At 45.5% G+C, this 17,078-nt stretch overlaps 1 protein-coding gene across 2 annotated transcripts in view; it reads left to right on the top strand.

Annotated features, from left to right (window-relative positions):
• The window catches only part of LOC134935625 (carbohydrate sulfotransferase 1-like), a 201,586-nt gene that overhangs the window by 123,341 nt on the left and 61,167 nt on the right, over positions 1–17,078 (top strand). Inside the window, exon 1 of one of the 2 annotated variants that reach the window (XM_063930561.1) lies at positions 3,533–3,744. The exons of the other annotated variant lie outside the window; for it this stretch is intronic. The gene's annotated coding sequence lies outside the window, so the exon portion shown is untranslated. Of the gene's footprint in view, positions 1–3,532; positions 3,745–17,078 lie in introns of those variants that run through there. 2 annotated transcript variants of the gene reach the window in all.

Here is a 17,078-nt window from a genome sequence, read left to right as displayed (position 1 = left end):
CAACAGCAGCAGTAGGCGTACCACTCAAGGATCCTCCCAAGGAATCCCGGTTAGGAGAGGACTCGTCAGTCTTGCCAGGGACATGGCCTGCAGGACTACTGACGTTCATGGCTGAGTAGGAAGTTGACGTTGAGGGAGCTGGTGGTGTGCATTGTAGGAGCTTCGGTACAAGAGGAAGATGGGATTTAGGTGTCAGTGGGCTGCTTACACTCTTACCCAAAGTTTCACAACTTGACACTGACTTCTGTTGAATGTGCTGCAGGTGCCGTATAAGGGAGGATGTTCCTAGGTGGTTAACATCCTTACCTCTACTTATTAAGATTGACAGAGGCAACAGATGACTTGACACCTGTTGTCCGGATTTGTGGAGAAATAATTCCACACCGAAGAGGTGGCTTTTTTGGTATTTTGCCCAGGCATTACAATGGGCTTCTTCATCCCCACGGACAACAGGTGTCTCCCCCGGTGCCTCATTTAAACAAACCACATCACCATCAGAATCCTCATCGTCAACTTCCTCCTCAGCGCCAGCAACACCCATATCCTCATCCTGGTGTACTTCAACAGTGACATCTTCAATTTGAATATCAGAAACTGGACTGTGGGCGCTCCTTCCAGAACTTGCAGGGGGCGTGCAAATGGTGGAAAGAGCCACCTCTTCCCGACCAGTGTTGGGAAGGTCAGGCATTGCAACCGCCGACACACTTGGATTTGTGATAGCATCTTAGAATGCACAGTTGTTTTCTGTGCTTTTTCCAGCTTAACTCTTTTCATTTTTCTAGCAGGAGGATGAGGGCTTCCATCGTCATGTGAAGCTGAACCACTAGTCATGAACATAGGCCAGGGCCTTAGCCATTCCTTGCCACTCCGTGTCGTAAATGGCATATTGGCAAGTTTACGTTTCTCCTCCGACCATTAAAATTTCTTTTTTGGGGTCTTTTTACTGAACTTTGGGCATCGGCCTTGGTAGACAACTATGATGGCATTTCATCGTCTATGTCATGACTAGTGGCAGCAGCTTCAGCACTGGGAGGAAGTGGTTCTTGATCTTTCCCTATTTTATCCTCCAAATTTTTGTTCTCCATTATTTTTCTGGAGTTATATAACACAATATGCGGCACAGGAGCACTGGACATATGGCAGCAGAGGTTACCACTGTGACTGGTCACTGGACTGACTGATGCACAGGACATTACCACTGGTCTGATGCAGGACAACACAGCAACACTGTAAGGGACTTGTTGTTATTATTATACAAGCAGCACTGGACATATGGCAGCAGAGGATACCACGGTGACTGGTCACTGGACTGACTGATGCACAGGACACTACCACTGGTCTGATGCAGGACAACACAGCAACACTGTAAGGGACTTGTTATTATACAGCAGCACTGGACATATGGCAGCAGAGGATACCACTGTGACTGGACTGATGCAGCACAATACACATCCACTGAACTGATGCAGCACAACACAGCACCCTATACAGCAGCACTGGACATATGGCAGCAGAGGATACCACTGTGACTGGACTGATGCAGCACAATACACATCCACTGAACTGGTGCAGCACAACACAGCACCCTATACAGCAGCACTGGACATATGGCAGCAGAGGATACCACTGTGACTGGACTGATGCAGCACAATACACATCCACTGAACTGATGCAGCACAACACAGCACCCTATACAGCAGCACTAGACATATGGTAGCAGAGGACACAACTGTGACTGGACTGATGCAGCACAATACACATCCACTGAACTGATGCAGCACAACACAGCACCCTATACAGCAGCACTGGACATATGGCAGCAGAGGATACCACTGTGACTGGACTGATGCAGCACAATACACATCCACTGAACTGGTGCAGCACAACACAGCACCCTATACAGCAGCACTGGACATATGGCAGCAGAGGATACCACTGTGACTGGACTGATGCAGCACAATACACATCCACTGAACTGATGCAGCACAACACAGCACCCTATACAGCAGCACTAGACATATGGCAGCAGAGGACACAACTGTGACTGGACTGATGCAGCACAATACACATCCACTGAACTGATGCAGCACAACACAGCACCCTATACAGCAGCACTAGACATATGGCAGCAGAGGACACAACTGTGACTGGACTGATGCAGCACAATACACATCCACTGAACTGATGCAGCACAACACAGCACCCTATACAGCAGCACTGGACATATGGTAGCAGAGGATACCACTGTGACTGGACTGATGCAGCACAAATACACTACCACTGAACTGATGCAGCACAACACAGCACCCTATACGGGATCAGTACGAAATCCCGGCGGGATTCCGACTGGCACAGTCCCAACACGGGGGCGAGCGCAACGCAGCCCCTTCCCGCTGGGAAATCGACACCGGGATCCTGACTGGCACAATCCCGACAGGGGGCTGAGCGCAACGCAGCCTCTTGCGGGCTCACTGCGCTTGCCACTGTCGGCACACTAAATTAATCTCCCTCTATGGGTGTCGTGGACACACACAGAGGGAGAATATGTCGAGGTTGTGCCGGTCGGGATCCCGGTGTCAGTATTTCGACCGCCGGGATTTTGTCCGGCGGGATCTTGACCGCATCCCCCCTATACAGCAGCACTGGACATATGGCAGCAGAGGACACAACCACTGTGACTGGACAGATGCAGCACAAGACACGGACACTGAGGACACTGAGAGAATGGAGACACTCTCCAATGCCGGAGTGAAAATGGCGGTGACGCGCGGCTCCTTATATGGGATCCAAACCCCACGAGAATCAGACAGCGGGATGATGACGTTCGTTTTGCCTCGTTCTGCTTTCCAAGTCAGGCGGGAAAATCCGAACCTGACTCGGATCTGGGCTCAGAGCGTGAAATCCGGTAGGGTTCGGTTCTCTGAGAACTGAACCCGTTCATCTCTAATCATGTTAATGAGTTCTATTTTACCTGAGCAGAGAGCTGAAATAAACTAGGTGGGAATATGCAGAGGATATATATTCTGTACAAGTTATTACAAAGCAAAAAAAAACTACATTGAAATAAAATGCCTCTTTTCCCAACTCCTCTTACACTGTGCATTCAGCTCTTTTATTCCATGTATTTCATTAACAGTGTTAGTCCCACAAAATGTTTTGTTGAGGACAAGGCAGAGTTAATAATTAAATACATAACAAATGCAATATGATTATTTCATTTACACAATGCCTGCTACAAAAAATCTAATTTCCCCGACTCCCTACCCTATGTCATTGTACTTCACTGAAAGACGCCCATCTCATATTGTTTATTAATGTATAATCTCCCATCATTAGTGAGCACAACAGGATCCATAGTGCATTATTCAAACCAAATATCTCATGTGACAGATGATTGTAATCTTTGAAGCCACAGACAGAATTCCTTATAACACATCATACAAAGCACCATCCACTCCAGTATCCGCCTCCCTCACACAGAGCTGACACTGCCTATTTCCCAGGCTGAGGGATGCTGATCATTTGCTAGAGTGGAGCCTATATCAGTGATCGGTCTGGTCTCTCCGCCTAGATTTTTTTTTCCTGTATTAGATCAAGTGTGACAAGCTGTGATTGGCTGGCAATCAGAGATTGCTGGAACAGAACACTATTTAAATAACAGTACTTTCACTGCAAAGAGGATGCAGCTCTGTCACCAAGAGACTCCGAGAACGATCTTAGGGATTTCCAAATGCTGGTTATAAGGTAAGTGGTACATCATACCCGTATCCAGGCTACACTACTACACTGTGACTTCTGTCATAGTAACACAGAGATTATCATTTGCAGCCCAATATTAAAGCACAATGGAATATGCTGACACTATATAAATAAGTGTTAATAAAAAATAACTAGCAAATATATGCATAACTGCCAAGTTCCGCAATAAAATAATTGCATGATTCTTTCATGTTGTGAAAGCTATATTTATTTCAATTCAATCAGAAAACATTGTAACATTAGGCACGTCACTGATGTAACAATTTTATTATTAATTACTGTGATTTATTGGTTATTATTAATTACTGTGATTTATTGGATAACTTCATCCTGAAGAATGCTGTTTATTATACATTTTATACATGTATTATATTAGTATTCCAACTGATGTTTGTTGCTTTACTAATTTGGTTGTTATGTTGATGTTAAAGTATTGGAATCAGAAGTAATTTAACAAAAACCAAACAATGAACAGGTTGGGTATGCTTTAGACCATCGGTCACATAACTACATCCCCAATAAACATGATTTTTAACCAAGGCAATGATTTTGTACCTATTATGTGTTCTCTTCATTTGAAAAGTGCTGTTTTTTTATATCATTAATAATTATATAGCCTTATACTAAATTATGTCTGTTTTCTTTTATATTTGTACACAAATGTTTAATTCCCTTATTTTTGCTGAAAATAGTATTATTATTATTATTTTTTTTTAAATACAGGTTGAGTATCCCATATCCATATATTCCGAAATACGGAATATTCCGAAATACGGACTTTTTTGAGTGAGAGTGAGATAGTGAAACCTTTGTTTTTTGATGTCTCAATGTACACAAACTTTGTTTAATACACAAAGTTATTAAAAATATTGTATTAAATGACCTTCAGGCTGTGTGTATAAGGTGTATATGAAACATAAATGAATTGTGTGAATGTAGACACACTTTGTTTAATGCACAAAGTTATAAAAAATATTGGCTAAAATGACCTTCAGGCTGTGTGTATAAGGTGTATATGTAACATAAATGCATTCTGTGCTTAGATTTAGGTCCCATCACCATGATATCTCATTATGACATGCAATTATTCCAAAATACAGAAAAATCCGATATCCAAAGTACCTCTGGTCCCAAGCATTTTGGATAAGGGAGACTCAACCTGTAATAGTTTTATTTCATAAGCAGTTACATATTAATAAGCGCTGATATTTAGCTGCACAGAATATCAAAGCATTTAAATGCCACGGGTTTAAAGGCTGACAGTCCTTGGCAGTTCTGGAGAACCAGATAAGAAATCTTTCGCATACATTCACAGAAGTTTTTGGTCAGCAGAGACCTTTACATTTCCTGCAGGCAAAATAATATGCTCAGTTAAAATTCACTCTATTGAATTAGGTATTTTGCATAAATGTTAGTTATACTGTACATCAGCCATCAAATTATACATGTTCACTCTTCAATATATTATAAAAACATTATATTATCTAAAAAAAAAGAAATAAACAAAAAAGACAATCAGTGTACTTGCAATTACTTTTTATTGTTATTTAACTTCATACTAGATTGTAGCATTCAATACTGTATAATGTAGTTTGCTGTCAATCATTAACAGCAGGTGTCGTTATAGTATGCATTGATATATAGAGTCTGATTGTAATGGTTTTATTTCTGTAGTATAACACCATAAAAATATATTGTCATTAGAGAGTGATAGATGTCAGTTGACAATCACTGATTGAAGCAGAATTGTAAGAGTCTGGCAAATGGTAATTGTAATTTACAACCCTTTTTATTGAGGTTTCATTCTGCTAAAATATATCTTAGTTGCTAGTTTCTAGTACACTTCTATTCTTTTGTGCAAACAGGTCTCAAAACAGTTAAACACAGTGATGATTATGCAGACACACTGCCCCCTGTGTAAGGATTTAGAATTGCAATAGATACAGTATTTGCCATCGCTTTTGAAACTTCAGCTGTTTTAGAAATATTCAAATAAATAGTTTGTTTGTTTTTATACAGAAAGGTTATTTACTAACGAATCTCAATGATGTTGTGCAATTTATGCAATAAACTAGTTACAAGCCCGACAAAATTACCGAACGACATAACAATATTGTCAGCGCCGGCGGCTTTGTGTGAACTAAGCAACAATTGCCACCTAGTGTCCGCCGGCATGCAAAACACTTGAATGGCCCCCATAGAGGTGAGGGGCAGTGTTAGCCTTTTATTATATAGGACAGTGTTTCCCAACCACGGCCCTCAAGGCACACCAACAGTCCTGGTTTTAGTGATATCCAGGCTTGAACACAGGTGACTTAATTAGTACCTTAGTTATTTTGATTTAACCATCTGTGCTGAAGACTGGATATCACTAAAACCTGCACTGTTGGTGTGCCTTGAGGACCGTGGTTGGGAATGCCTGATATAGGAAGTGAATGGCTGATTTGTAGTTACAGGTTTTTGGGACTTTGCACAGAAGGTTTGTTGGAGACTCAGACAATCTTTTCACCCTAGGTAGCTGCCTCGTTCACAAACTGATTAAGTTTAACTTATATCCCTTTCATACTACCGCAATAACCCGGATTACGCCTCAGTGTGTAATAACCCAGTTCCAGTTATGGGGTATTGTGAAGGCTTATAATATATAAAAACCTTCTCATATGTATAGGCTACAACCCTTTGTGCAGTCCTAAAGTTTTTCACTGCAGAAAAGGAACACTTGTAGGTACAGTTATACAGTACAATATTTTGTAGATGTGACAGGACGGTACCGTACGAAAGCACTCGCCGCTTTCGCGTCCCGTCGACTGCGCACAGATTGGAAGGTCAAGCCGCACGAGGCCTGACCACATAGGGGATTCCCGCTTACCGTCAGTAACCGCCTGTTACTGACTCCACCCACTGCATTGTGGGCGGGTTCTCGCTGCCACCACCAAACTCCTAACCTGCCGTGGCGTTTGGAACCACGGTTCTGCTCTGTATGTGCCGACGCACTGCCTTACCACACCTGTGTGGTGTTGACGAATCCCCTCTAGCCACTTGCTAGGCCTCTACCGGTAGCTGGCGGAAGGCGGAGCTTGGAGACGTCAGGTGCTTCCCTGGACAGCCGGAGAACGGGGCTAGGTTTGGCCTAACCCTGTAGGTCACAAGATGAAGCAGTCTTCTTGAGGCAAAGGTGTTTATTGCTCAAATAACCTTTAAAAAGGCTCCTCCCTATTGCTAGGGGCAACAGCATACAATCAAGATGTTTTCAGCAGAAGAAGATGTTACAATTACAACTCTGGAGGCACGCAGGTGTCCTTTTTATGTCAGTTTTCCACACAGTACCACAGGGGGGTAAGCCCTCCCTGTCTTCTCCAACCAATCAGGTTATTTTACAAAATACCAATAAATTACATTTTACAAGGATATAAGTGCAATAAAACAATATCCTCCTTCCTGTCACCCAGACAACGTTTGGTATCAGATTAACATTCACTATTGATAAATTTATCACATATCTTCAAAATACAGATGTTTCTGGTCATTCACATCTCCAGGCAATCCCAGTGTTTAAGATTACAACAGGAATGGCTCCAATACAAACAAACAGTCTTCCTTCCTTTATCTTCCATTCAGGGATCGTATATCAAATCCAAGCCCATAAACCCAATGATTAGCATCTCTCTCTAAGGAACTTACACATCAAAAGGTATTATCCTTCACACCTCTCTGATAGAACAGGGCCATTAGCATGCCACTTCCTATTTCCAGAGGATAAGAGATGCGTATTCAGACATCTATAGTAACTGCATTTTTCCTTTAAATATACACCAAGCCTGTCTTGAATATAAAATAGATACAGTTAAACATGCCTTCCTGCAATGGTGCACAGAGCACTACATATGACATGTTAAAAGTAAAACACATGATTCAACAAACTTTTAAACAGTCCGCAACATGGCGCTGGGCACGAGGGTTAACCCCTTCAGTGCCGCAGACGCCATTACACGTGTGGCTGGCTAGTCTCTCCGGCCACATTCATCCCCCCCATTCAAGCGGGTCAACCAGGGACCCATGTCCCAACGATTTGGGTCCTGGTCCCGCAGTCCCTTGTGTTGAAGGGGACGCTACCTAGGGTGTGTAGGCTCCGGCCTAGACAGTTCATCCATAGTGCAGTGGGCCTCTCTTCGTGGGTGCACAATGTTCAAATAGTCCACCTGAAGTCCAAGTTCAAGGCTCCACCACAAAAGTCTGTCCAATTCCCCCAAGGTAGGTTGCAGCCACCTAACAGGTAGGTGGTAAGTCACCACGGTGGGGGGCCGGTTACAAACAAGTGCCACCCAAGGTGTCTCAACTGTGGCATACCCCACCTCCCACAATAGCAGTATCCTGCTCAACCAGGCCACAGGGTGCTCCTGCCCATATGGCTCTTTCTGGCTCGGTACTGCTCCCAGTCCGTGCAGTGGCGCAATAGTTCGTAACACACAGTCCTGGTCAAGAATGTGCGCCATCAGCACTGGAGCGGGTACCCGAGCCTCTTTCAATGACTGGAATGCCAACTCGCAAGCGGGTGCAAAATTCCACTGACTTGGGAATGCCCTTCCTAGCCATCTCTGTCAAGGGGTTCACTACAGGACTAAAGTCAATGACAACATGTCCGTAGGGCCTTACAGGTTCTAAGGTCAGTATCGGTCTGGGTGATGTGGGTCGGGGACAGCCTCTGGTTGCCTCCACCCCCTCTGGGTTGGGCCTACCCCTGTCTCCTCCCACATGGTGCCCCAGGCACTGCACCTCCGTCATACCTATCTGGCAACTGTCTGCCCTAACTGTCAGACCTGCCCTCCAATCCTCCTCCGTCGACCTATGACTCGGGAAACCTACCCTGTCACCTAGGCCTACTCCTTCCTCCTCGTCCGTTACCTGTGCCACAGTGATGGCGGCCAGACCACCAGCCTCTGGATCCTGTGTGGCATTCACTACAGGGAGGCTGCGTGTCTTCCCCAATCTACTGTGCACAGGCAGGGGACCTGCTATGTCCACAGCAACTTGCTGCGAGGGTTCTCCTATGGGCAGAGGCCCAGAGACAACACAAACGCTGGAGTGCCCCAGCTGCCAACGCATGGCACCAGCCTTACAGTTGGTCTGGGCGTCATCCGACATTCCAGACCAGGGTAAGCTCTGTGTCAGGCACTTCAGGGTACGGTCTGTCTCCGGGTTGCTGTCCAAAGGGGTTTCGCTGGCAACCGACACCGGTTGCGCAGGAACGTTCCCTGAGGGGACCAGTTGGACACATTCCCTATCTGGTCTATCCCCTCCCACTTTTCTGTCTACCCTGTACCTTAACCCTTCACGCCCGGTCAAACTTCCTGCCCCAACCCTGTCAAGGCCGCTGCCAGAGTGGCGCCTCATGCCTTTCGGGGATGGGTCAGAGAGTTGAGCCTCCCTAAACTCCTGCCTGTGGCCCTCAATCTCTCCTAAATTGGGACACTCTACAGGGGGATCTAGGTGGGGACTACTAGGGTCAGTCTGGTAGGGGTCAGTCATGGAAAAGTCAGTGTGGTTTCTCATACTCACCGCCGGAGTTGGCAAACCACTTGGGCCAGGAGCATCATTGGGCACCCCCACAGGATCAAACGAGCTGGAACCGACATCCTCTGCGTTGCTAGTGGACGTGGGCATACCAGAGGCAAAAGGCATGCGGGGTCGATGTACTGATCTAGCCGCTGTAATCTTTTCCTCTGGGCTGGTTGATGCTGTGGTTGGCTGTGCTGGCAGTTGTCTAGCAGCTGTAGTCTTTTCCTCTGGGCTGGGCTGTGCTGGAGCAGCTGATGTCAATGGTGGTTTTGGAACTTGACTCCGGGGAATGGCGCCAACAAACATAGTGACGATCCCACCACCCAGATCATTTCCTAGGACCACATCAGTTGGGAGACCATCCATGACGGCAACTTCTCGCAACTCTGGTCCAGCTCCCCAGTCCAGGTAGACTCTTGCCATGGGAACCGCTTTTTCTGTTCCTTCTGCCAGGGTGACCGTGGCAGTGCGACCCTGCAATACTGCAGCAGGATCTATAAGGTGGGGGCTCACCACAGTGATTGAGGCCCCAGAGTCTCTTAGGCCTTCTCCCTGCAGGGGTCCCACGTGGACTGGCTGCAGGTGCCTCCACATGTTGTGTAGGGGCTGTTTGGCCATGCAGGTGACTCTCTCCGCAGAGTGCACCTGTCTCTCGCCACACTCCATCGGACTGACTGGAGGGGGAACAGTCTCTGCAGGCTCATCTCTCGTCAAACAAGCGATCCGGGCTCCAGCACTCGGATTTGGGGCACGAGTCTGGGGTGCTTGGGATGCAGGACAGTTCATCCTCAGATGTCCGATTTTCCCACAGCCGTAGCACTTCTTCTCCAGTCGTGGCACCGATGATCTCTGATCAGTTGCAGGGACGCTGCGGTGCGGTTGCTGGCCAAGAGCACCCGGGTTGGAAGATGCTTGTCTTTGGGGGTGATGAGTTGAAGAGGGGGGTCCCCTTGGTGGTGCAGTCTTTTGGAGCTGACTGCTCGCTGGGCGCTTCTGGCCCCGTGGCCGAATTGCCACATATTTGTCGGCTAATTGGGCAGCCATTTTTAAGCTGGGTGGCTCCCGATTTAGCACCCACTCCTTCACTTCTTGGGCGCACCTGCGGTAGAACTGCTCCCTGCAGATCAGGTCGATCAGTGTGTCCCATGTAGTGGCTTCCGAATCCTTCACCCACTTCACCACGTATTGCCGCAGCTGGGTGGCGAACTGCTCATGGGTGCTGCTAGGATTCTTAGGCAAGTCTCTGAATTTCTTCCTGTAAGACTCGGGAGTGATGAAGAATCGCTGGAGGAGGGCCTTCTCGACTTCGTCGTAGTTCCCACAGTCCTCCGTCGCCACTCCTCGATAGGCCTCCAAGGCCTCTCCATGCAGAGTGGGCACAAGGTGTCTCACCCACTCCGACTTGGGTAGATCGTGTAGTTTGCAAGTCCTTTCAAAAACTTGTAAATGTCCATCAATGTCCCCATCACTGTCTGCAAACTTGGCAAACTGAATACGTCCTGATCTGTGTACAACAGCTGACAACGGCTCCCGGGGTACCACGGCCTGTGGTGCCCGCTCATCACGCCACATCTGGATGATGATCAAGCGCTCTTGCTCCGTTGCCCTTTCCCCCAATTCCGCTAGCCGATCTGCTAGGCTATCCGTACTGCCCCCCCTGGGACATTGGGATCCTGGCCCTGCTAGGGATTGCTGGGAAACATTGCTGCTGTGAGAGAGGGCGGGGCTTGTGGTTCTCACCGGTTCCTTACGAAGGTCCACTGTTGGGCCGTCCTCTGCGATGCTGACGCCGTCAGTGCTTTCCACCTCCGCCCGATGAGACTCCTCCATGCTCCTGAGCGCCGCCTTCATGACGCTTCTGGACGCGTTGGAAGGGATATCCACACCCTTCCCCTGGCATACGATCTCCAGATCCTCCTTGGACATTCCGCTGAATTCCGCCATCTTGTGCGTTCTCCTGCGCTGCAGTTACTCCTCTCCTGAGTAACTCGGCTTCTCCAATCGGGTGATGAAAAGCCGCCTGGGAATATCCCACCACTATGCCACCAATTTCTGTGACAGGACGGTACCGTACGAAAGCACTCGCCGCTTTCGCGTCCCGTCGACTGCGCACAGATTGGAAGGTCAAGCCGCACGAGGCCTGACCACATAGGGGATTCCCGCTTACCGTCAGTAACCGCCTGTTACTGACTCCACCCACTGCGTTGTGGGCGGGTTCTCGCTGCCACCACCAAACTCCTAACCTGCCGTGGCGTTTGGAACCACGGTTCTGCACTGTATGTGCCGACGCACTGCCTTACCACACCTGTGTGGTGTTGACGAATCCCCTCTAGCCACTTGCTAGGCCTCTACCGGTAGCTGGCGGAAGGCGGAGCTTGGAGACGTCAGGTGCTTCCCTGGACAGCCGGAGAACGGGGCTAGGTTTGGCCTAACCCTGTAGGTCACAAGATGAAGCAGTCTTCTTGAGGCAAAGGTGTTTATTGCTCAAATAACCTTTAAAAAGGCTCCTCCCTATTGCTAGGGGCAACAGCATACAATCAAGATGTTTTCAGCAGAAGAAGATGTTACAATTACAACTCTGGAGGCACGCAGGTCTCCTTTTTATGTCAGTTTTCCACACAGTACCACAGGGGGGTAAGCCCTCCCTGTCTTCTCCAACCAATCAGGTTATTTTACAAAATACCAATAAATTACATTTTACAAGGATATAAGTGCAATAAAACAATATCCTCCTTCCTGTCACCCAGACAACGTTTGGTATCAGATTAACATTCACTATTGATAAATTTATCACATATCTTCAAAATACAGATGTTTCTGGTCATTCACATCTCCAGGCAATCCCAGTGTTTAAGATTACAACAGGAATGGCTACAATACAAACAAACAGTCTTCCTTCCTTTATCTTCCATTCAGGGATCGTATATCAAATCCAAGCCCATAAACCCAATGATTAGCATCTCTCTCTAAGGAACTTACACATCAAAAGGTATTGTCCTTCACACCTCTCTGATAGAACAGGGCCATTAGCATGCCACTTCCTATTTCCAGAGGATAAGAGATGCGTATTCAGACATCTATAGTAACTGCATTTTTCCTTTAAATATACACCAAGCCTGTCTTGAATATAAAATAGATACAGTTAAACATGCCTTCCTGCAATGGTGCACAGAGCACTACATATGACATGTTAAAAGTAAAACACATGATTCAACAAACTTTTAAACAGTCCGCAACATGGCGCTGGGCACGAGGGTTTACCCCTTCAGTGCCGCAGACGCCATTACACGTGTGGCTGGCTAGTCTCTCCGGCCACAGTAGACCTTTGTTTTTTAAGCCTGCAAATCTTATCCTCAGTTAAACGTACATAAGTATATACAGTATAAGTTATACACCTTTAGTAAATGATTATGGTTGTAAGATACTGTAAATTTAAGAACTGGGGGCTCGGTCTGTGAGATTCAGTGGCATTCCCGGGAGGTAAGGTGGGTGGCTGAGCAGATACGGGCATGTTACTATAAGCAGCTGCATCCAAAGACGCACAACCATTCACTGTGGCCAGACAGTGAAGCTGCACCTGCTATTGGGCTGGTGTAATGATTGTGTGTCTGATGGTGGACCATTAATGAGTCTAAAGACGCACTGAGACGGAAATGTGCGCCGTATCAAGGCGCTGCGAGCGGACGTCTCTGTATTACAAACATAAGCCGCAACATTAGCATAAGAGTCAACTGCACCAAAAGATGCAGCCATGACCGTGTCTGAATAAGCCCCAAATGATGATATTTTTACGACTTGTAAGGTATTTCTCCTTGCATCTAAGCTGCAACTTTTATCTCAACAACCCCCTCCTGTCTCAGTAAGTGCTATGTTCCTTGTTGGAAACAATAGGTGCCTCAAAGAAAGTAATTGTCGAAAATCTGTGCCTCATGGCTCAGTGATGTCACTGGGCCCTAGCCATCGATTGCTCCCATTCAGCCTCTAAAAGTAAGATCCATGAGGTGTATGTGACATATATCTAAGATAGATTATAGTATTTCTGACCTAGAAACATGATATGAGAAAACATTCCCAATAGGTTATTTGTGGAACTCCACCCCTCTGGCCTGGCCAAACCAGGTGCTGTCTGCACCCATTTTCTGATGACATCATGTCCGTTTTCCAGCAGACCATGTCCTTTGGTTAACACAAGCAGCAATGTCAGTAGATCATGTAGAGAGCTACTGAATTTGGGGTCCATGGTTTTGACATAAATAGGCTCCAATCTATTTGTCAACATGAACCACCAAATGGTGTTAAGCCACCATAGTAGGAGAAGATCACACTGAGGCAAGTGGTGTGAAAACCTCTAACAGTGGCTGTCACACCACTTGCCTGACATGACCTCTATAGACTATAAGGTTGCCCTAATCAATACTGAACACCATTCCTATTGTATTGCATCAATATCCCACTGTTGTGCGTTAACTATTTATTCAACTGTATCCAAATGCCACTAATTGTACTGCAATATTCTGTATTTTATTTGTCTCCATTTACTATCCATCTGCTATTGCTGCAAACGTAGATAATGCTTGTCTTCTGGTTTATCTATTTCAGCATATGTATGTGTATGTACAGGATTTTCACAACATACATGTGTACCCTGAAGCTAAGAGTAATGCTTTAATACACCCAAATACATCTTTCATTATTCACATACATCTACAATAGGGCTTGAGCATGATCATCTATTACTACTGATATTCCTACAAGGTTGGGTGACTCTTGCTGTCTGCCTCTCAGTAAGTCCAACTCCCAGGGCGCAGGGCACGCAATCTTATCTCTTAAGAGACCTACAACTTCACTAGAAACATCTGACGAAGCTCTATTAGATGACATCTTGTTAATTGTGGAAGCAAATGCTTTCGCTGGTCCCACTCCAGAATTTTTTGGCCTCTCTGTCCCTAATTGCTTTCATCTCTCCCTCAGATTCCATGTCAGGACCAATGCAGCTACTGTTCCTCATGAGACATCACTACACTGAGAAGTCTTCATCGCTGTAGCTAAAATCAATCTTACTCCAGCAATTACTCCACAAAATCCCCAATGTAGCAGGCATATACAGTATTAGGCAGCTGCGGCTTCCCAGCAATTTAGACATAAAATATGATTACATGTTAATTACTTAATTAACTCAGGAACCACATTAGTGTTAAAGCTTTTAAAATTCTTTGCCTCATTTAACCAGGGACTTCCTTTAATTTTATAGCTACTGTACCTGTATAACAGAGGATATTCACATACACGTTGCCACGATAGACTGTCATGTGTTGTATAATGGCACAAAGAAGAATAATAATAATAATAATAATAAAAACCAACATTAATAATATGTAGTAGACTAGAAAACCTACTAATGGAAAAAGAGAGCGAGCTAAAAATAAATAAATAGGGATACTCTAGTGGGAGTTGTTCTAAGCCTTGGGGGTCTATTCATGAAGCAGTGAAAAGTGTGGAAAAGTGAGCCCGTGGAGAAGTTGCCCATGGCAACCCATCAGCTGCTACGTATAATTTTATAGAATGCACTTTATAAATGTTAACTCAACACTGATTGGTTGCCGTGGGCAACTTCTCCACTCTTTTCACTCATGAATAGACCCCTTGGAGAGTAATTAAGTCGAGGGAGATAAAGTACCAGCCAATCAGCTCCTAGCTGCCATGTTACAGGCTCTGTTTGAAAAATGACAGGAGCTGATTGGTTGGTACTTTATCTCTGTCCACATTATCACTCAGCTAGGCTTAGTACATATGCCCCAGAAAGAGAAAGTGAATGGTAGAAAAAGAGGGTGGGAGAGAGACAGTCCAATATGAAAAGAGAATGGGAAATGAGAGAGAGAGGGGTATGTGGAAAGAGGTGGTGGTGAAGATAATGGTAGATAAGAGTGGTAGGAAATGAAGGTGGTCAATTAAACATCCTTAAATTTAAGCTTTGACTTAAAATCAAATGAAATGAAGTGGTACACAAACAATATATTATACCTTCTTTCCTGTTTTCAGAAATGTTTTGTTGTTTTAAAGTGTTACTGTATCAATAATAATTAAATGTTATCTTCTTAGCTTGGCCCTGGTAGTTAACGCCATCTAAAGATGATGTTGGTAGCAAATTTTATATTAAAAACTAAGCTTTATTTAAGAGTGCCCCCACTATGTATCATAAGAATTGTTTCAGACAACTGCTGGTGAAACCTACACCTACCTGTTTTCTAGCACGACTACATTTTATATGCTGTTGTTGGTAAATATGCCCCAATGAGTGAAATGTCAATGAGAGAAAGGGGACTGCATGTCAGAAGAGATCTACAAGTACTGACAGGAAGAGTGACAGTGACACAGACAGGCAGCCATCTTTTATCTGCAGCAGATCCTGAGGGGCTAGGAAGCCACCGCCATTCCTGTTCTGTGAGAGAAACTGCATCTCCTCAGAAGGAGTAAACCCTAACATAAGTCGCTCTTTCCAAATTCAGTAATAACCTGTAATGTACGTGACTTAAGCAATATTTATATTGGTGATGGGGATAGATCAACTATAAACAACACTTAAAACATAAAGTGATATATTGTAAAGTTTATAGTAAATGTCACTTCGCAAGTGTGATTTTACTGTGGGTCACAATTGTAAAATAAAACCAACTGACGGTGATGCTAGTTATGCAAAGTATGAAGAACAGGGTAATTCCTATAATTGGAGGTTGTTGTTGGGTTACTGCCTGACTTTTAGTTATACTGTGTCACATTTATATACAGTATATAAATACTACATTGGAACTAAAAGCAGGGATGAGAGAAGGGGGGGGGGGAGAGGGTTGGAGAACAGAAGGGAGTCGGAAAACAGGACGGCAGGGTCGGACCAAGAAAGGAATTCTGTTCTTTTGTGACTGGTCTCGGGCGGGATGTAATGAACTCAATAGTCATCGGCCATGCGCTATGTCGGCCGAACTGTGACTTTTTTTTAAAGGGGCAATCATGTACAAGACTAAACCATGCCTTCTACATGATCGCCCCTTTAAATAAAAAGTCAGAGTTTGGCCAGCATCCTGCATAGCCGCCGAATTCGGACATCATTACATCCCACCCCACATGTCTAACTCCCCCTACAGCCCCAAACAGGGGCCACTCAGAATAAGTGAGGACTTAGTGCAGTATGGTGCATCGGGGCCCACCAGGAATTTCACCAGTCCCCCAGTGGGCCAGTCCAACACTGACTGTGCTCAAGAGCAAGATAAATTCTTGTGGGGGCCCCTTCCCTTGCCCCCCAATATGATGGTTTTCAGTGCCTCCCCACAAACCTTTCAAAGTGCCAAATAGGGGTTTCCAGAATACAAGTTAAAATATCACAGAGGATGGTGGTCATGTATTTATTATTGCTTGCAGTGTGGTCCCTGAGAATTACCATTCCTATTGCAGCATACAGGTATAGTGGCGATTTGGAGTATTTTTATGAAGGGTTCATGCTGGGACATAGGCATCGGTCAGAGCCCATCCTGGTAAAGGGTAAAGCGTAAAATGATATCTAACACTATTAATTTACTTCTGGGTTTGAATCACACTCGTCTACTGTGCTTGTGTGGCCATCAGACCAAGTATTTAGATACAAAGGTATGTCTACATTAGTCTGCACAGTCTGCTACATTAGTCTGCAAAGCATGATTGGGATGTTTGTGGGGGGAACAGGAGTTTGCTCTGGCTGATGGGACGGTTTGGGTGGAGCATGTATGTTTTTT

Source organism: Pseudophryne corroboree, chromosome 6 (assembly GCF_028390025.1).
Source record: "Pseudophryne corroboree isolate aPseCor3 chromosome 6, aPseCor3.hap2, whole genome shotgun sequence".
Lineage (NCBI taxonomy): Eukaryota > Metazoa > Chordata > Amphibia > Anura > Myobatrachidae > Pseudophryne > Pseudophryne corroboree.
The sequence above is the reverse complement of the archived record's forward strand: the minus strand, read 5'-3'. Positions and strand labels throughout refer to the sequence as shown.